Source organism: Carassius gibelio, chromosome A11 (assembly GCF_023724105.1).
Source record: "Carassius gibelio isolate Cgi1373 ecotype wild population from Czech Republic chromosome A11, carGib1.2-hapl.c, whole genome shotgun sequence".
In the NCBI taxonomy this organism is placed as follows: Eukaryota; Metazoa; Chordata; class Actinopteri; order Cypriniformes; family Cyprinidae; genus Carassius; species Carassius gibelio.
This window is the reverse complement of record NC_068381.1, coordinates 14,861,618-14,883,481: the sequence shown is the minus strand read 5'-3', so window position 1 is coordinate 14,883,481 and position 21,864 is coordinate 14,861,618. Positions and strand designations below refer to the sequence as shown.

At 37.3% G+C, this 21,864-nt stretch overlaps 1 protein-coding gene across 3 annotated transcripts in view; it reads right to left on the bottom strand.

Annotated features, from left to right (window-relative positions):
• Positions 1 to 21,623, bottom strand: part of LOC128022440 (F-box-like/WD repeat-containing protein TBL1XR1) — a 56,529-nt gene extending 34,906 nt beyond the window's left edge. The window contains exon 1 of one of the 3 annotated variants that reach the window (XM_052610034.1): positions 21,275 to 21,623. The gene's annotated coding sequence lies outside the window, so the exon portion shown is untranslated. The remainder of the gene's footprint in view (positions 1 to 21,274) is intronic. The other 2 variants (XM_052610033.1, XM_052610032.1) reach the window with 2 other exon arrangements.
• Positions 21,624 to 21,864: the final 241 nt, after the last annotated feature.

Genomic DNA, 21,864 nt, shown 5'->3' with positions numbered 1-21,864 from the left:
CAGTGAGACGTGTGCTAACAGACTTTATAAGACTGTACTTTTCTTTGTTTTTACTTCGTGGTCCGTCTTAATCTCTTTGTCAGGAGACGTTTTAGTGCTGCGAATAAAGGAATAAGAAGAGAGAGTGTTCTCACTGGTGTTAAGTGAATGTCGCGTGGAGCTCGTGGTCTAAGCTATGCAGGTGCACGTGCAGGTCGCGGTTTCTGTTTGCGTCATCACAACATTTCGGCCGTGTTGTTTCGGTGATAAAAGTCTATCGGCCGAAAACCGAAAAAGGCCATTTTCGGCCGAAAATTTTCGGTGGCCGAAATTTCGGTGCATCCCTACATAAAATTGAGAAGTCTGACATAACTTTAACATTGTCCAATACAACTCTGAGCAGGACAAAGATTAATGAAAAAATAAACAAACAAATAATAATAAAAACATTTAAAACTCCTTTAAGAAATAATTGCAGTACAGTAGTTATTTAAATTCCAACATTGAGAGGTCTAATGTAACCACTGATTTCTCGCACCCTCTCGCGGCTGTAGACGGTAATGTTTTCTCTTTGTTCATTTCTCTTGGTTCATGTCAAATTAATTTTAATAAGTCGCACCTGACTTCGCAGGTGCGTAAGTTGCAGGAAAAAACTATGAAAAAAGTGTGACAAAATATGGTAATAAAGTTGTTTTAAAAAAAAAAAAAAAAAAAACGCTGCCATGCATGTATGTATAGTTTAATACAATGGATTTAAGAACACGAGATACAGTGAAATGGAGAAAAAAGTCATAAAATCTTGAGACGTTTTCACAATGCATTCTTAACATGCTGCCCTCTTGTGCGAGACAGTGTAATGCGAGAGTGTAATGCTGATGCTCTAACTTTCCGCAATATACTGAATGAACAATGTAGCAGTGCCACATCTAGTGGGATCATCTGGATAGGCTAACAAAAGCATTAAAATGCAATGACACTTACATTGTCAACGCATTTTGTGCACCAATTAAAAGGCTGCCTGACGTCTGACACGAACCTAAAATTCAAATGCAACAGTTTTGCATTTGAATGTGTATTTTTATTTTTATTCCACGAATATTCAAAATTTAAATGTTATTTTTGACAGCTCTAGTTACCGTTACCCCTTATAGCTCCGACAAGGTTTTGAGAGCTGCTTTTGAAACATGCCGCTGCTGTCTGGTATAAACACAAACATTTACTAGATTGACTAGGCTTTTGAATTTTGAATTTAATTTTATCCATTTCAATCCCGACTCCAATAACATAAAAAATATTAATAAAAAAGAATAAAACATTATTTTCTGTCTTTTTACAAAGCATTCTATTGCAGCTAAATAACATCAGCAAAAATTTGCATCCTACAGAACACACACTAAAAACTAAAGTCAACTAATAATTTAGTAATATCAAAAATGAAACTGGACAAATTTCAGGTAGGCCTACAGAAATTGAAATCAACAGCACTGCATTAATTAAAAGCACTGCATAGTATTCTTTTCATAAATAAAACACAGATTAATCCTCATTGTAGTTACAAAAGATGATCAGTGTCTTTTTTTTTTAAATTAATTACAGGCAACACTTTTATTAGGCTTGTGTCTCTTAAACACAGAACGTACTCGGATATAAAATAGTGTTACACATGAGTTCTCTTTCTCACCTGTTTACATTCACTTAAAAAACAGTTGTGTTTACAAGGATGTACTGGCGTTATTTTGTACACATTGGTTGCAAAATATGAAAGAAGACAGCTCCGGACCAGAACTATCTTTTCTACAGTGGAAATGCACGGAATGTGAACACAAAACAGCGCTCGCGTTCTTTCTTTTCCTGCACTTAATTTAAAATCACATTAAAATGCAAATACTGGAATCATTAAGTGGAATCGAAATTCACGGGTCTTATCAAATATCCGGTAAAGGAAAATTTGGAACCGGTTCTCCATATCCAACCCTAATGCTCAATCTCAATCACATACCTTGTTTACTAGGGAACTGAGCCATTTGGATTAGCCTGAGGAAGCTGCTGGATGTTGTAGAGATAAATCATATTGTGTTTATGTTTAAGGAAGATGCTCACAGAATATATGGACCATGTGTTGGTATTCAACGGGTGCAGCAAAGCAGGAGAAGTACAGCTGCCCCTATATATAGTTTCAAGATGAAGAGATTCTGTGGACATATATGTTAGTCCTCCTACATGTTTAGGCCTATCAAAAGAACACATTCATCTCAGAATAATAGCTGCTAGTCTGTGAATCAACTGTAATGCTACAGTGGAACTTGTAATACTTAAGGAGTTACTTTTATTTTCATAAATGATGTCCAAGAAAGCCCAATATATAAATATACACACACACACACGTACAAGCAAATTCTTTTAGCTATACGAGTTGTTAAAAAAAAAAAGTAAATTTTTCCCTTCTGGTAAGGAATTATTAAAAATAATAATAATAATAATAATAAATAAATAACCTTTTGTGACACTTAAAAGTTTCTCTATAATCCATTTTTATGTATATAATAATTTGATAAACGTTAAGATGTAAGCCATGATTACAAAAGGTTCATGGAGTAAAACATCTTGGGTCAGGAAGGTTCACTAGTAGCCCACCAACTAAAGATTTTAGCTTTAACATGCTCTAACAATAGTCTTGAAATTTCTAGCAATCCTGACTACCTCGATTTACCAATTCAAATGTATAAAATCAGTGTTGGAACTAGCCTTTGTAGGAAGTAGAGCCCGACCGATATGGATTTTTGGGGGCCGATGCCGATGCCGATATTAACTCGAAAATAGCCGATTTATAAGCCGATATTTTGATTTTGAAAGTAAACTGGATATTAGACCCATTTCCTATAAACTGCACTTACACAACATTGAATAGCAAAATATCTACCTGATCTATGTATGTGGGCTGTATAAACCATTTTCCAGAAGGGATTTATGTAAAAAAAAAAAAAGCCTTAGATTACGGTCTCAATGACTAAACAATTGCACATCAAAAGTATATATTTTTTAATGATCAAAAAACAGTCTGGTTTTAAACATTTAACACTTTTACTTTCTTCCAGTTGAAGCTGGTTTTAACAGTCTGTGTGTGTACTGTAAATAAATTATAATACTAAAGTTAAAGTATTTGCAGAAGTAGTCCCACACTTTGCTGCTACAGCATTCACCTTTTTCAGGTATCTGTAGGGCAGAAAGAGAGACAGAGAAAGAATAAGCATGTGTATTAATAATATCACCATGTATCATTACTCATGTCATCATTAGAATTATAATAATAATAAACAGGGATCTCCTACATAGGCAAAAATGAGAAATTTATATATTTTTTTTATTTGTCAAGCAATAGGTATTACCTACTTATATTTAACTATATTATTTCAACATTTTCCTGTTATGTCTGTAAAGCTGCTTTGAAACAATATGTAAAAAAAAAAAAAAAAAAAAAAAAAAAAAAAAAAAAAGCGCGTGTTCAGCTCACATTTATTTACATGTCCCCTCTGATTTAATCATTTCTGACGCACCTACTGTAGTTACTGTAATTACACTATATTTGCTCTCACAGACACATTCACAACGGACCCGTATATCTTCTCCTCTTCTCTTTGTGCAGTCTGAATCAAAACATCGTCATGCGCTGGCGAACGTAAAGTTTGCCTACTGTTACCGGAAGATTACGGAATCAATTCGAAGTTGAATGGTTAACGTTAGTGTCATGAACACACCGCTGTCAATTTTGAGAAGCACCACCTTCAAACAAGTTAATAGCAAGCATTTAAGGGGCCTGCTAAAAAGGAAGCTATATTAGCGTTAGAATAACATAACCAGCCTGAATTCACCAAATTGTGCTCTGGACCTGAGGGTAGCCTTCTCTTCCTTGCTTCTCTCTTAATTATCATCAGCTGGACTAGCGCTATCGCTCGCTTCTTACAACGGGACAGATACATGTTTGCTGCTGACCGAAAGGAGGAACAACAGACTATTAAAACTCCGCCAACGCCATAGCGCAGCGCAGCGCAAATCGCGTTGTATCTGAAGGGCAACGCTGAACCCAGCATATCGCGTCCTGTGTGAAAGGACCATTACGCGGTCATTATGTGGGAAACACACCGCAATAGAATAAGAATAATTTAAATGCTAACGTTATAGTTTGACCTCTTATTAACGTTCGCGCTCTTCCACTAATAAACATGGTATTAGCTTTGTGGCTAATCTAATATAGCAATGCATGAGCGGCTGTAAGTGATGTTGCAGAATATTTAGAAGTGATAATGATAGGACCGTTAGCTAGAACTACCACACCGTTTTTATATACAGTGTATGAACTAAATCTACAATCATTTCATATGACGAACGACAGACTCACCTGGGTGGCTTGGCTGTCCTTCTGTAGTGAATTTCTGGCGCTGTTGTCAACTCTGGAGTTGCAGACCGCCCTCTGGTGGGCAAAGTATGCAACACTCATAACATGAGTGAAGCATGAGACTCTGTTTTTTCATGTTTCATCGGCCGTTATAAACGCCGATGCCGATTTAAATGCAATTAGCTCATATCGGCCGATAATATCGGCCGGCCGATATATCGGTCGGGCTCTAGTAGGAAGGCGACTTTCCAAGAGCAGAATTGGACAAACCTGATCTTTACTGTAATTTTTATTTTAGTTGTAGTTTTCTCTTTTTTTATGTCGCTGAAGCTTTCAAGGTGATTAAAAGACACAACTTCTTTCTCTTCAAAGCATCATCACTAAGGCCCTGTTCACACCGAGACACAGAGCCCACATCTCGTCCTTAGTCAGACATCTCTACGTCATGTAACAGCAACAAAAACATTAACAAACACTGAACGATTGTATTTTTATTGACTAACATTAACACAGATTAATAAATGTATAGTTTGTATACCGCGCACAAGGTTTAAGTGCATAGTCCAAGTCTTCTCCGTTTTTAATGTATCTCTGTGACAGAAATACAGAACTACATACTGGTCTGGCATGTATACTACATTGTTTTGTGTCTTTTTTTTTTTTTTTTTTGGATTCGTGTGGACGCAGATATTTCTTGAAAGGATGGGGAAAAAAATGGATAGAGAATGTTTGAATGCAGCCTAAAACACGACTTTTGTAAAACATTCATCAACTAAAAAAAACAAAAAAACAATTTAAATCTGTCACCTGTTGGCAAGCCAGCAAAGTTTTTTATTAGTAGGGCTGCAAGATTAATTGAAATGGAATCAAAATCATGATTCAACAGAAGCTGCGATTTTCATGCCTATCTTTCAAAGAAGCACAGTTCTGTGATCAGCAGTAAATCTCCATCCAAAGCCAGAGGGCGCTCTCGTACTGAAAATCCAAATATGCTTTAAAGAAGAAACCCCATAAATGCTGCAGCTGAATAAACAGAAGATTTAACTGTTTTCACTGATTCAACCTGAATAATAAACACACGACTACAACTATGTATTTGTATTATCTTATATTAAAATGAAGTATATTTATAATGCTGTGCTCCTATCACCACTTGAAATACTATTAAAGAGCCAGTAAGATGAAAATTCTAAGCTTCCTATCACTGTTTATAAGTCCTGTACATTAGATTTAAATCCATCCAAGGTTAAAAAACATTGTCATTTTGTCAAAATATAATTTTAAAATTACCTCAATTCTCAGAGATCCACAAACGGTTTGCGCGAAGCTGTTCAAAAGATTCAGTTTCCTTAAACCCCACCTTTCGGTAGCATACTGTGTTCTGATTGGTCAACTAACATAACCAGTTTGGACTGGTTGTTCCGCACACCTCCACGGTAAACTATGCGTTAGCATCTGTTTGGGGTGAATTAGGTCTTATTCCTCTCATCCCGAAGCAAACAGTAAAATAAAAAACTTGAACAGTCTCGCTGCTTTTTCTTCTGTGTGGATGTATTCAAGCCGCACGCTTCAGTTTGAATCTGAATAGCGCGTTCAGCGCTGGGGCGTGGTCACATTGGATATAACGAAGGGAGACATGAAAAACAGACATTGCGTTGTTTTCATATGGATTACTTTATCACAGAATATCTGTTAGCAGCACTTGTTTAGTTTTAAAGTAGACATGTCAAGCTTTCTATAGATATCTCTCTAATGTCTCTTCGTTGAGTATTCACGGAGTTACAATTCATTTTAATGACGTGTTTGTACATGACGATCAGCACAAACAAAGGCTGCAGACAGCACACATACTGATAAGACGCTCTGAAGAAAACAGACACATAACTTCACAATCATACTTCGCGTTGTGATTCGGAGATGCTCGTTGGTCTAAATAAAGTTGGTAATGAACCCTCTTTTATGGCCAAACGCTTTGAAAATCCCGCCTTGTACTCACCGAGATTAGAAAAGCAGTCATCAGTGAAATGTTGTGAACACAACAAAAGGGATTTGTTGTACTGCTCTGGTATTGTGGTGAAAATGAATTTTAGCCATTGGTTCTTCTGATCTTCATTCTTTGGCAGTGAAAATAACACAAACTTGCCTTTTAAAAAGACAATTAAAAACACACTGTCTCCTCGACATGATGCTCTCACACCAACCAGAGCGTCTGTGTGTGTGTGGGGGGGGGGGGGGGGGGGGCAGGTCAGAGTTCCGTTTCTCCCAACACGGTAGGCGGAGATTATTATGCAAAGTGCGCCTAGTGACGTACATAGAGATGGGGGAAATTTTTTTTTTAATTTATAACGACTCGTTTCAGCGAGTCAGAGTTGACTCCTTACTTTAGAAGCCAATGACTTTATAAATCGTGTACTTTTTGGTTTAATTATTTGCACATTGTTTACACTGATGGACAGCTACATCATACACTGTAATGAAGGTAATTTTTGATTTCCCATCTGTGTGGCTCTTTAATTATGTTGCGTGCCTTGTTCAGTAAACACGTTATTAAGTGTGGAATTTTCAAGTGCTCTCAGATTGAACAACATTTACTACACAAAGCCATAGTTCACTGAGAAGTTACGCAAACAGCTGTCATTATCGCGAACGATTTCATAATAATGCAATAAAATCAATAAAAAAAAATTGCGTAAATTTGTCAGTGAACTATGTAGTAAATGCTGCTCCATCTGAAAGCAGGTGATGGTGATTTACTGCTGATTACAGAACCGGCTTTACTAACAAGATGCACATGACAATCATAATTATTTTCGTAATTCATAATCATTACTTCTGCAGGTGCGCTGCGTGGTACTTCATACGTAATTAAATGATCATTAATATGATTTATGGTTCATTAATATAAACATGTGATTAGTCAACTAACCGCTTAATATGAACGACTACTGGTCGACCAGAAAAATCTTTAGTTGAGGGCAGCCCTATAGCCTTCAGCAAAAATATAGGCCTAATTCCTCCATCCTGATGCCACATGACTGATGTGCTTGGCCCTTTTACTCTCAGAGAACAGATACTGTGATCTCAGCTTATTAAGATGAGGTTTCCCATTCCCTACACTGAGCGCAAATACCCTATTATATAGCCTAGTCTTCTTTGTCCAAGCATTGGTCTAATGGACAAATGTAATTAGGCTAAGTGACAGGGGTCCTTCTTTACAATTGTTAAATGCATATTATCTGCAAGTCCAAAAGATAGTGGTCTAGACAACATGACTATATGACATATAATGGTCTAGCCAACATGAGCTATCTTCTGAAAGGAAAATCTTGACAGTGGCAAAAGAAAATGAAAAAAAAACTTTCCCTTCAAACAAGAAGCAGGAAGATAATACGCAATTTCTGTGTGTTTGTCACAAAATAATCTCCCTCCATAATATCTACTGTTAAAACCTAGCATGATACAAACAAATGTAGATACCGCATTACAGATGTTGTATCAGTAGGGGTGTGACGGTTAGTATATAACCGTGAGACCGGCGGTTATAGTTGAACACCGTCATTAGAACTCTATAACCGCCAAAACCGTGTCATTAAAATATTTTTTACAAACATTTTTTATCAAAAATTATTTTCATTTTTTAGATAGGATCATAAGATGCGCAATATATTGGGAGACATGGTTTTTACCACTTAATGAAGTTTTGTAAATCGTCAGACATGATATTTACCACTTCATAAAATTTTGCTTTGTAGAAAACCTTTCTTAAAAACGAATTTCGTTTTGTACAAATTTTATCTTAATTTTAATAAATGTTTCATCAACCAATTGCATGTATTTTAATAAATAAAAAGCAAATATAGCAGACAATGATAACCGTGACATGGAAGCACCAGCGCGCCGCGTTCACTTGCACTGCACTGTGAACTAGAGCACATCTCATCGTAAATGAAACTAAGCGTAGGCCTATGCTTCATACATTAGCATTAAATATCTTTGCTGCATCCTTTCTAGAACAGACAATGGCTTTTTTTGCGGCTCGCATCAGCAAAGCATTGCATCGCAAAACAATCAGTGGATGGCGGGCGGGTGCGGCTTTGAAATTTGCTCAAAAAACGTTGGTGCGGATGATGAGTTTTGTGACAGATCTCCTTAATAAACGGAGGTCTGAAATCTCTGCCCCTTTAACCGATCAGAGTGGCGCTGATACGGAGTTAACCCGCTATCTCCAAGAACAACCAATTGACTCTACGGCAGATCCACTAAGGGATTTCAACAAATTAAAGAGCCATTTAAGCAGTGTCTGAGCTTATTGGACTGAACCACTTGTTTTTAAAGCCTCTAGCAAAAAATGCTGAACACCTCAACCTACATTTGTTTCTCTATCCGCTTATGTTTTGTTGAAAAGGTAATATCAGTAACTTGTATGCTTAGCACCAATGTACTGAACACAGCATCAAATCAATATAAGGTGTTTAGGATGAACAGGATGATAAAGAATCTGCAGCGGGTGGTCCAATGTGACATTTAACTCTAATTGTCAGTCACAGTCAACATGAATGCATAGAGGCACAGAGGGGGAAAAAAATGACTTCCTATAGATAGGCTATCCATATCCGGACAGAGATCTTCTTTCAGTGTATTGCACTATTCTATTAGCCTGAACCAGTTGAATGCCACTTTTGATTTGCAGTTTACAGGCAGAGTTTCAAACTTGAACTTTATAACACATTCATTCCCTGGATGCCATCCTTGAAGTTAAAAAGCAAATGTGAGTTTTCAAATAGAATTTGTGAAGTTGCTTTGCAGCATCAGCAAAATATTTAATCTCAAAGAGCACAGCAATCAAGAGTTAAAAATGATATGTTATATAATTATACGTTAAAATATCTGAAGCATCTAGGCTGCAATACTGTTCACAAGTCTCCGTGAACTAATGGAAGCAGCACCTCAGACCACATTAGAGCAGACTCCAGGCACTTCTGTATTTCTTAAAAGCATGCATGAACACACATGCCAGACACTCTAAAAACAGAAATGTGTGTCAATTGCCGAACTTTTACATTTGATAAAGCCATGTATGGGTCTGGTTTTCTAATGATTTAAGGCACTAAAATTTTTACTGATAGATTGATCTTTCATTTTTGACAGGAATGAAAATGAGGCTGTGAGGGATTCCCTTCAACGGACTGTACTGTTGTTCAACAACATACCAATTGTTCAGTTCTAAAAAAATTAAAAAAAAAATAAAATAAAAAATTAGATAAAAACTTTGTAAATCATGTGTTTTATAGTCATTGTAATGACTGTCTATTCTTCACAGCTTTGTTTTTATCGCTGATAATTACAATGACTTAATTCACTAATCTTTATGTTCATCTGTTACCAAAAAAAAAGCCTGCTGTAATAATAATAATAAAAAAAAAGAATGCCATAATCATCACTTCTAATGTTGTGCTTAAAGGACAAGGTCAGTGATTTTCAACAAGCTTTGTACTGTTACAATGTTGGTAGTTTATGTAAATAAACGTACTACCCTGAAAGGTACACATTGTATATATGTATTAGGGCTGGGTGGTATATTGAGTTTGTATGATATATCAATATTTTCTTTATAAGTGATACCATATGAGGCAATACAGTTTATATATTGATGCACAGTAGCTTGATATATACACATCTGAAAAATATAGCAGAGGACAACAGACTGAACTGCTGCGGAGAAAGTGCAAAATCCAATTTGTTCTAGACATGTGACAAGCTTTATATTAATGCCTTTAAAACTGGAAAGACATCGTATAGTTTATAGTTTTGCACAGTTTAAGTGGCTCAGACTGTCAGATGCGTGTCGCTACTAACTACTCCGCACTAGGCTATCCGCGCTGTTCAAGATGTGCCATTTCCCTTAATGTATCCATCTGTAAATGTTATAAAAGTCATGGAGATATTTCCATTTTGCTGTCAGAAGTGCATGAGCCTTCTGCTTTGCGATTCTCTGCTAAACTTCACAAACAGACTTCATTTAGAATGAGTGCAGTCGCGCGCACATGTGCCAAACAGACAGAGCTTAATGACATAGGAGCGCAATAACTTTAAATAAAATATACATTTTGCTGAAATATTTGTAGTTGGACAATAAATGCGACATTTGAATTTTATACCTACAAGTAAGTATACCTACAAGTAAGGGCTCGAAATTAACCGGTTAACCAGACCCCCCATTTTGGGACTCACAGCTGAAAGTGCCCAACCTAACTTAAAATTGCAACAGTTCCTTACTTCAGTGTGTTACACAAATAATTTTGGTGTCTTTGCAAAGAAGACCCTCTGGTATTTACCTTTCCAGAGTTGATAATGCTCAAAAAGATAAAAAGTTATAGACACTGAAGTGCCTTGAAAAAAATTGTGCCACACTGATTTATTTACTAGATCAGTCCTGGAGCGATCTAGAAAAGTAATGGGTTGAAAGTTGAAATGAGTTTCTATTTCAAATCTGAAGAAGATACAATGAAAAATGAGATTGCTACAACCATTTTTCTGAGACTATGTCATTCAGTGGACCCTTACCTTCCTAACTAAACTGTGATTTACAGCTGTGGATGGGTTTAAGACTCGTTATTACGACGAATCTGGTATGTACTGCGTTTTGATTCTTCGTATTTTGATGTGTACTGCTTACACAAATTTAGCAAATACATTCTTTATAAGCTTTCCATTGAAAAACAGTGATCTGTCGTCGATGCTTGAGGCTTAGATTTTTAGAATGATATATAGTTTGTCAAGATTTATTTTGTCCCGTTTCATTTAATCTATTAATAAACATTGACACGTGCATACAAAGAGAGTTCAGTGCGCCCTCGTCCAGGTGCGGGTTAACTTTTTTGCTTGTTAGCAAATTTAGGAGCACTCACCAAAATGTTTTAATAGCATCACAATTACAAATTATTTATTAACAGATTTTATCCTTACATTCTTAACTTCAATGTAGAGTTTAGTCACAGCTTTCTGCTAATTACCGTGAGAAAAAGACTGAACAAGAGAACAAATGAAAAGAACACTGACAGATTTCTTTTATAAACAACCTAAAGTTAAGCTCTACATTGGCGAGGGTTAGCATGGTGTGTGCAGTGTTACATATTACATTCAGCAGGGAACTACACTGCGACCAAAATGGTCGCATATGCGACCTTTTGAAATGACATTGCTACCATAATTTTTATGAGGTCGCAAATGTATCACTGATTATTTTTGTACCTACCTTATGTTTTAGGCAATATGCTATGATTTACTATGAGCATTTATTAAAACAGAAATGTGTAGTTTAAAAATATGTTTAATAACGTGCACTAAGCATTCAACACATCAAGTTGGCTTCAGCCCCGCGATGCGGTAAAGCTGAACGGAGCAGCTGGTTACTCGCGCGCTGTGTTAGGTGCACACGAGAGAGCCGCATTTCACGGACAGCAACACTAAACCGAGCTCTCTTTCAGGCCGTTCACGTCCTCCTGCACCTGAATGAACAAATACAAATTGCAGTTTGAACAAACACAAGAGGATGCGAAAGAGCTTAATTCAGCAACGCAGTATTCTGGTGTTCAGGACACAAGCAGAAACGCGTCTCAAAGTCTTCTTGCTTTTTTACCAACAAATAGGCCTATACATGCTAAATATGTAAAAACACCTGTTTTGGAAAGTGTGTTCGAAAAGTCTCTGGTTATGTCTTTAGTGAAAGTAAAGAGTTGGAAAGAAATCGGATGTGTATCATTATAATGGATGCACGGTCTCTTAAAGTGACCGCGCCTAATTTACTAGCTCTGCTGTCTGTGTCTTTAATGTTTATCCAAGGAAATGAAAGTAAATCACTCACTGCTCTTGATTGAATTACTTTGTAGTTTTAACAAGAATTTATCCACAGTTAAACTAAAAATTTGATATAATTGATTAAATTGTTTTACTGGTGGGTGCAGGACACTAGTTCATTTATTTATGTGAGTATAGCAAAATACAGCGAACTGTGAAATATTATACTCAAAAATTCTTCATACTGCAGACTACAAGTGAAAAAAAAAGAAAAAAAAGGGGCCTGACCATGTTTTGCTTAAGTGTTTCTTTCTTTAATTGCTAATGCAACCTTTTCACACCACAGACTGAACAAATTTAAGCATTGCTTGCTTGGTAATTGTTCAACAAAGTATTGATAGTTGTATAAATATTATCATACTAACAGTTGTCTGAAGTTTTGGTTGATTCCATTACATATCTTTCTATCAAAGCTATCTGACATTATCAAGATGAATTTGTTCTGACACAGTTTAACTCTGAGTTCTTTGTCATATTTTATTACCAATTTCTAAACTATAGCAAACTAAACTGTGATAATGTAAGAATTGTCGAAGGTGTCTGAATACATTTTGGATTGACTGTGTATTTTATTTTACAGTGAGGACCTTGCAGTGCTATTTTTAATTCGTTTCTGGACACCTACAAATGTGTAAAAAAAAAAAAAAGTAAACATTGTGTAAATAGCACAAATAAATAAATAAAACGAACATACAGTAAATATTAAGCCATTTCAAATAGGGCCCACTGTACAACCTGCACCAGGGTCCATCTAACCCCAGCTATGACTCTGGGTTAAAGTACCAAGACGGAGCAATGCACTGTGTGTACTGTAAGAAATAAAACAAGAAGGCATGTGGTTTAAAAGATGGCAAGTAAAATAAAAAGCACATCTGTATGCAATACAGTTTCATTATTATTCAGAGCGGCTTACTATAAAAAAATTGTGTGACCAAATCATGTTTTGCGCCAGTAACTGAAAAAGTTAGTCGCACAAGTGAAACCAGTGGAAAAAGTTAGTGTAGTTCCCTGACATTCAGCCAATTGGACGGAATGGCTGGCAGCTAGGGGTGTGCAATATTGACAAAAATATATATCTCTATATTTTCTGGGATTTTATGATAACAATAATTTGACTGAGTGTTACTGTGCTGATATCTTGAGGACTACAGTTGACAGCTGACTCATCTACACAATTTTCTATATCTTCATATTCTGTGTGGTGGTCAGTTCCCAGCAGTGACATAAATTAATATTTTCCCATAAGTTTAAATTGATTTTTATGGACTTTTATGGTCATTTTTACCTTAAAGCAACCCTCTACAGACACAGTTGAGCCATTGGCTAGTACATTTTCTCCATTTACTCGCCAGCCATGAGATTGCATTTGCACATTAGTTCCGCCTACTACAGGAAAACATGGCAGATCTTACAAGCTGAAAAAAATCATTATTTTGACAGGAAAATACAACAAAGAAGCTTTACATGTAGCATGTCAAATCTCTCTCTCTCTGTCATGCACCTTCACACTAAAGTCTACAGTACATCAAATACAGGTGCGCTGCGCATCCATTGATCCATTCAAATTTGAGACAATCAGTTAGTGTATTCGGTGAGTGAAAATATATCTGTGCTAAACTTATACTCTGCCTCCAACTCACATACTGGCCAGTAATATCTGAGAATTAATTAGCCATTGGCTAATATTAGACATCATTTAGTCGCCCAGAGTGAAGATTTAGTCGCATATACAAGTGATTTATAAGGGATGCATCGATCCGATACTCTGGATCGGTATCGGCTCCAATCCAGGAATTTTCTGTGGACTGAGTATCGGACAGATGAGACCGATCCAAATCCGATCCGGTGTATACTATTCTGTGTTATTGCTGAGCTCCTCGAAAGTCATTAAACATTATAAAGCACCAAAACATTTTCATGAACATATTTCAATTGTGGTGAAGCTCAATAGTTACATAGTTCAATGTGAGGTACAGATTAATATTGAAGTCATTAAATTCAGTTCACATAAACTCTTCTCTCCACTGCGGCTATCGGTCATCCTCCATTCAGTGTTCAGACTGTGTGGGGCGTTCGTTACTACAGTCAAAACAATGAAACTCTCTTCAAGAGCGCACAGTAACTGAGGTTTAAAACTGTTCAAAGAAAAGGCTCATTAAACTAACACACATATTTAATAGACCACGTATCAATATCTCTTGCCTTTGTAATAGTGATGTCTGGCTCGCGAACGAATCGTTTAATATAACCGGTTCTTCTTAGTGAACCGATTGAACCAGTTCACCAAATAGGACTGAATCCCTTGAAACGTTCGAGTCTCCAGTAAGTATTAATCCACAATTAATTACTTTTTTAAGGTGGCCAATACTCTCTCTGAGTTGAAATAAACGAATATCACGGACTAATTCATTTACTTAAACAGTACACTGTCTGAACTGTAGTGAAGAGAGAACTGAAGATGAACACGAGCAGAGCAGCTTTCTATGTGGACTCGGAGGGCTGTGCAGCCTGCGCGCTGCGACTCTGTGTTGTTTCAAGCTCATCATTCTGCGCACAGAATGCGCATAAGCGCTCTGTAGCGCTCTATATTGGCGCCTTCAGTATTATAATATTTTCTGCGAAATCAAAGATTATTAATAGTCTTTCTTGTTCTGTCCTATCTATGATATGTTACTGCCTTTATAACTGTGATTTTTATTTTTATTTTTTTACTTTATAATTGATTGTTTTTTTGCGTCCCACGCTAGCCTCTTCATACGCGTCGCCGCAGCAAGCGGTGGAACCGAGGCTGCACCAGCGCAACAGTCGGGGTGGACATTACCACAAAAGCCTAATGACAGCATACTTCAGCTTTGTACACCGAAACATGAACTGGGACAAATCTTTCACCCTCCAGTACTAGCAGCGAACTATATTAATGCAAACATTAGTGGCATACCCTAATGCTAGTATTCCCTGTCATTCAGGATTTGTTCAGAGATGAAGACTGCCATCTAGCAGTCGGGAAATAAACTCAAAACAAAACAACTGCCATGAATCTTGTATGATTTTTTTTTTTTTATATCGATATACTGTTTTTGAGAATCGATACCTAATATTCACAAATTGCCACCAATGTCACATAAGATGAACTGTACGTTTCCTCTGCCTTTTAACATTTCCTTCATTCTCAAAACAACATGTGCCCGGCCTTTATACTAGGAAGAGCACTTGGGACTGCTTGTTGAACTTGACCTTCAGGTCACACACAACAAAAGTATGCAACCGCGTAGGTGGGGGGAGGAGCACTATAAAGGTTTCATTAGTCTGTCAGAGAGCAGGAAGAGACAAATGAACAGCTAAAGCACAGGTCAGACATACAACCATCCCCCAAACACCACCACAGCTGAGCACATGAACAACCAGTCAGCAAATTTCAGCTCTCGCTTGTGTGTATAACCTTTAATCTGGGAAATGAAACCAACATGACGATGATGATTTATGACTGCCTCACGGATCTGTCTGAAAAATGGTAAACACACAGTAAAATACGTGCATGTTGCATAACTGTTATCGGCCAAAAAATGCGATATTGAGTCATGCTTAAAGGTCCCCTGAAGTGCCTTGAAACAAGCAGCGTTACTCTATGTGGTGACGTAATTTAAACTGAAACAGGAAGAGAGGGCATATCGAGCAGACCCGTCCTCTTTTTAAAGTAGCCAATAGCGTTTTGATTATGTCTGCTCGGGCCAGAGCTGTTGAGCTTGGTAAAGCCGCATTTGACCATCACAGACTAATAGATTACCCCCTAGATTCAGTATGAAACTCTTAGTAAAACAAAATAGTGGTCATAATCAGGCGGAGACTGTGTAGTTGTAAAAGTTTTTAATAAATGCCGACTTGCAAATATGATCTGCACAATGCGATCGCGTCTCTGGACCGGAGCCAAAGTCCAGATGTGTGCCGCCGTGGTTCACGTGAAACCAGACCTCTTTGGCACCAAGCAAACTTTTTGCATATTTTGCATATATACACTGTCTGAATCGTTCCCTATCACCTACACTGTGCACTATGACGCATAGACTGTACAGGAAATATTACACTGAACAAGTGACTGTGTTTCAGCCAGTGTTTCAGCATATATAGTTATAGTGCAGGAGGCGGGCGCTTCGGATTCTGGAGAGTATTTGATCGGTCAGAGTATTTTATGTGAAGGTGAAGTATGATGTGACGTCAAATATTTAATTGAGCCATTTTGGCAGAGGAGATGAACTGCAAGCTTTGAATTAACATTCTATTTAAATATGAATCCTGCATCTTCTGCGTGTCTGTGTTAATGAATGGAGCAGAAGCGCGACTTCCTTAGTATCTTCTAAATGCAAATTTTGTCACTGTTTTGGAGCACACTGCATTATAGATAACCTTAACATATTGATGCTAAAACCCAAAAATGTTTTATTGAATTCATGGGGACTTTAATAAACATCCTAAAAAAGTACCACACTGCCCGAATGAGTAATAAGGAGGTAGAACAGATACTCAATTTATGATGAAATAATCTGAAAAAGGGACGTTATGAGAATATGAGTGACCTGTGTTACTTGTTGGCAAAGAAAAGGGGAAGCAGCTTTCTGAAAGTTTACTTCCACTTACGTTCATATCACAGATTATCACAGTTTCACAGAATCGGAGGCAACACAGACAAAAAGTAAACAGCCAGAGGTCAACCAACATAATGAAACAAGATTCATTACTGTAGATCAAATTCTAGTTCAGTAAAGCCACATCAGAAAGCCCATGGCTGCTTTTCTTAGGGCCCTATGATTTCCACAATGTGGACAGAATTGCAGAATCCAGTCAAAAAAACAGAATTCACAGTTTAACACCGAATGTCATGGAATGTCAAATTTTGAATGAATTAATCAAAAGTAGGTCATTAAAAAAAACATTAAATTGCGATATTGACTAGTATCTGTTAGGCCTGTTGCGACAGTCGATAAATCAATTAATAGCACGATAAAAAAAAATGAGCTTGATCATTTTTTTGGCTACAACAATTTATTTTTTACATTTTTATAAAAAAAAACGTAACATATTATGATGTGGGGTTAGTCTGGAGCGCAGCCTGTGGACAGCCCGCGGTAGAAAACACCCTCTCCGATGGCACAGATGTCCGAGGAATAAAGAGATAACGTCTCGCTAGAGTGACCAGCTTTGGGATGCGCCTTTCATTTGCTTGTGGATGTTTGCGTCGCAAGTGATACAGCATTGCAGGTTCACACACATGCAACTTTCATCTCTCTCTCTCTCGCTGATTAAAATAAATTGTATATTTAATTAATACAAATATAAGCGATCTTACCGCACTGAATCTCTGTGTCTGATGTAAAGCAGGCAGAATGCTAACGAGCCTTAACTGATGAAAATGACCATAATTTGAACAACGGAAGAATTATCGTCTTGTGAAATACAACTATTCAAAAACTCTGCAGAGTTTATATATGAACGCTGCACCTGATGTTCATAAACTTTAATAACTGGTAGGCCTAAGTGTTTTTTCTTTTGCCTTGTGAACTGCCCGAGCCCTAATGATTATGTTTCTTTACATGTATTTACTGACCGTTGCAGCGGTAAATTCCCTCAGGTGCGTGATTTCACATAGAGCAGCTGCTACTACACAGAGCCGTTGTTAACTGAGAAGATGCGCAAATAAACGCTGAAAAAGGAACGTGGATTTGCGCAGCTTCAAACCTAAGGTTTGGGCTTCAGTTTAAAGCCTGTGCAGACCTCTAACTAGCATCACCGATTGCATAAATAATAACTGTGTCCGAACGGGTTTCCCAAACTTTTCACCCCACCCCAGTCACCAGGGTGTAGATTTAGTCGAATATGAGAGTGATTTACACGCAATGTAGAGGGTTGCTGATAGTTCCACCCAAAACGAAACTATGCATTTGCTTATTTTTTCTCTTGTAAATCATCAATTTGGACTGTCGAAGCCTTTCACTATATAATAAATACAGCCATATATGTCATTAATTAAATTGATACTTTAGATTGTATTCCTCCTCAACCTGAATATAGTCCTCCACACTGTGCTGTGCTACGTGTTATGCTTTCACAAACCCGCAAAACTATGTATAACAGCACATTTATGCTCGCTGATGAATCACTCACAGAGGGAAGCTGACCATGGTGAAGTCAAACACACCAGAGACCATCCTGCACATCTAAAACGGAATGCCTCTTCCTCCCCCCCAAACACACACACAGATCCACAACATGACATCCAGACAGACGAGGTGCCGAAAAAGCCTTCATCAGATTAGGTGTCAAATTCCACATAAGCCACACTTAATTTAAAGTTGATGCCATACTTTGTACATTAAAATACTTCTTTCTATACAAGTTTCATATTCTTAATAAAAGAACACTATTCGATAGCTTAAGTTTCTGTTTGTCCAAACAAAGAGAGACAGGGCTAATATTCAGAAACCTGTTTGGAAACAGTCATTTTTGGAACTAGTTAACTAGTTAATGGGTAATCCAAACAACCAGTTGATTAATTGACCATAGGAAACTGCTAAAATAATAAGCTGGTTTTAGGTTATAGCGTGATGGTGCACAAAAAACAATGGAGCAGAATGCATGGATGCATACCAACCACAAATTAACAGGTAAAAAAAAAAAACTATCCACTACCAAATAGCAGGTCAAATTTCCTGTGTGCATGTAATAACTGAATGATAATGTGCATGTAAACAACTGAATGTTGTTCATCATTCCAAAAATTGTTTACATTCTACAGTATGCAACTTAATTTTAGCGCAAAAACCGAAACCAAAGGGTGCAAGGCATCCAGTGTCTATGAGACCGGAGGAGGGGAGCCCCATTCACTTTGTTATTTTAGCTGTACAAAATCAGTTCATTATGTTACTAAATATTACAAATTGGTATTTATCATTATTTTAATTTACAGTAAACATAAACATGCTGATTTGTGGCTCAATTTTACTGTCCACTCGCTGTTGTTCTTCTAGTTATTTACATATAGCAGCTAATGAATCAGAAGTCTTGCAAAATTGACAGAAAATAGTTTACTAACATGCTGAAAAATAAGATGGATACTGATACAGTAGTGTGCTGTACAGTGTTACTTCAAACAAAGCATGTGATTGACGACCCTGATAGCAGGCCACCAACCATATAAGCCACCGATCGTTCAAGAAACAGACCTGAGAGTCATTTTAACTTCACTTGAACTCGATTCCATGTTAACTAACCAGACTGGCAACACTACGGTGTTTCCCTGAACAAATGCATGTACACAGCAAAGAAATAAACAATGCCACAATGAGTTTGTTTACTAGTTGTCCTTCATGTTTGATGCTAGTACAGAGTAAAAAAAAAAAAAAAGAAGTTATTACTGTTGCTTTACCTGGACAAATAAAAACCCAATTTGCATACTGCATTGAATTGCATGACTTGCCAACAGTTACAGCAACAGTGTTCCTCAGTGACCTTGCAGAAAATAACACAGGCCTTGTTCAAGAAAGCACAGACCATAGCAGGCATTTTCAAGCTCACTACACCATCTGCCCATCTCATCTCAACCTTGAGGCTCAAGAGAAACAGGGTCAACAACACGGCATCGCAACAGAGCACAGACACAAACGTCACGTTTCAACACATCGGCTGGCCCACTGCGATTCAGCTCGGTGAAGGGAAGGAAAGGAAGGGAGGAAAAAAAGAGGGAAAAGGCGCAATAGATCTGTCTGTCCCATCCCCCACATCTTGCTTCAATCCACTCTCAGGCACGAGTTACATAACCGTGCCACTCTTCCACTTGAGACGCAGATTTCAGACAAAGACTGAGAGACTCAAATCATCCACTTACAGAATCAGAGATAGACTATATGTGTAATTAAAAAAACCTTTATTGGTATTTTTTTACAGTTCATTATTAAATCCCTAATTTTCGAGGGGGGTTGTGTAAAATGAGCTGGGTTAACCTAACCCCAATAGTAAATGACTCCAATGCTAGGTGATCTAAATAGGTTACATGTGATGTGAGCCATTACAATGGGAGTTTCCCAACACACATGGCCTCCAGATCTCACACACACACACACACACACACACACACTAGAGCTCCCCACCCCCACACTATGATCAAATATCACACACACACACACACACTCATCTTATACAGAACAGCATTTTACAGTAAAAAAAAATACAACTGCACTCTTTAAGTGACTCAAAAATAATAATAAAAAAACATAAGCTTATCTCAGTGTCATTTGTAATAATATGATTTGACAGTGATAGTGTATATAATCAGTGTGCACACTAAGAAATATCTCTTTACATGTAAATAATTATAAATTCATGATCCTGTTATTCAACACACACTGTTTATAAAAACACAGAGTGGGGGAGGGGAACTTAACATCCAGAGTTAGTGCACAACACTGTCATGTGTTTATACTGATCATGTACAGTCTTATTATAAACGTATTATAGTTCTCACAATGCTCAGGTTATGTCACATTCACTTACATAAAGAACAAAAGACTGTAACTTACAAATAAACACCAGTGTTTTCAAGAGGGCCATCATTTAAACAGAATAAATGAAGATTATTTATGTGAGAAAATCAACTTGAGTTGGCTGTATGATGCCTATTATAATAAACGTAAAAAATAAACGGCCTAATATTAAATATCAAACCTAGTATTAAATTATATTAAAACATACCAATAATTACAATAACATCAGATGTAAAGAGATCAACTTAATGTATTAGTGACTTTAAAACGGTTTTTTAATTACGTTTTGCATAAACTACCAAACAATCTGAAGAGCTGCTGCATTTACGCGCGCGCGCACACACACACACATACACACTGCTGCCCATCCCCCACCCAGTCAGATCCTCCAAAAGAAATGCTCTCACCAAATTATATATCGCTGTATGTTATTATTAAAAACACAGAGAGGTACATAAAAGCACATATGCTGCTATATTATCGATAAAACGGGAAAAATTAGGAAAACACTCACTTTTATACCCGGATGAACGCAAGGACTGCCTTTCACTGCTTGTGTGGAATTTCCACCTCCTCGACTATTTTGTCAAATAGTACTCAAACAAAGCGTTATAAAGCTGCTTTGAGGCGGCAGATCGTCAGATAAATTCCCAAACAAGAGTCCGGTCCCGTTCGCATCGGCGTGGAGCGGAATAAAGCCGTTTAAAAATAGATTTAAGAGCGATTGAGGTACATTGTGGAGCTGTTTGCTAGTGGAGAAAGAGCCAAACGGTTCAGGAGCAGCCAACGGCTTCAGACACTCAAACACTGGAGATGTGACCTTCCAGGCGAAAATGGGGGAGGCCTGGGCGGTTGTCTCTGCAGCTTTGTTGAAACTGAAGGATGAATATCGCAATAACGTGCCTGTTCCTTCCATCTACCTCGGCATTTTACCCTAAACTGCGGCAGAGGAGTATAATTTAGCCGAGTATTATCCCTCCCACAAACGGGACTGTTTATGGCATACAACTGGAGAGATTAGTGTATTATAAAAATGCATCAAAAAAGATTCTACTAATATTCTGATAGGTTAGGTTATCTTTTGAGATCTTTTATGGTCATAAA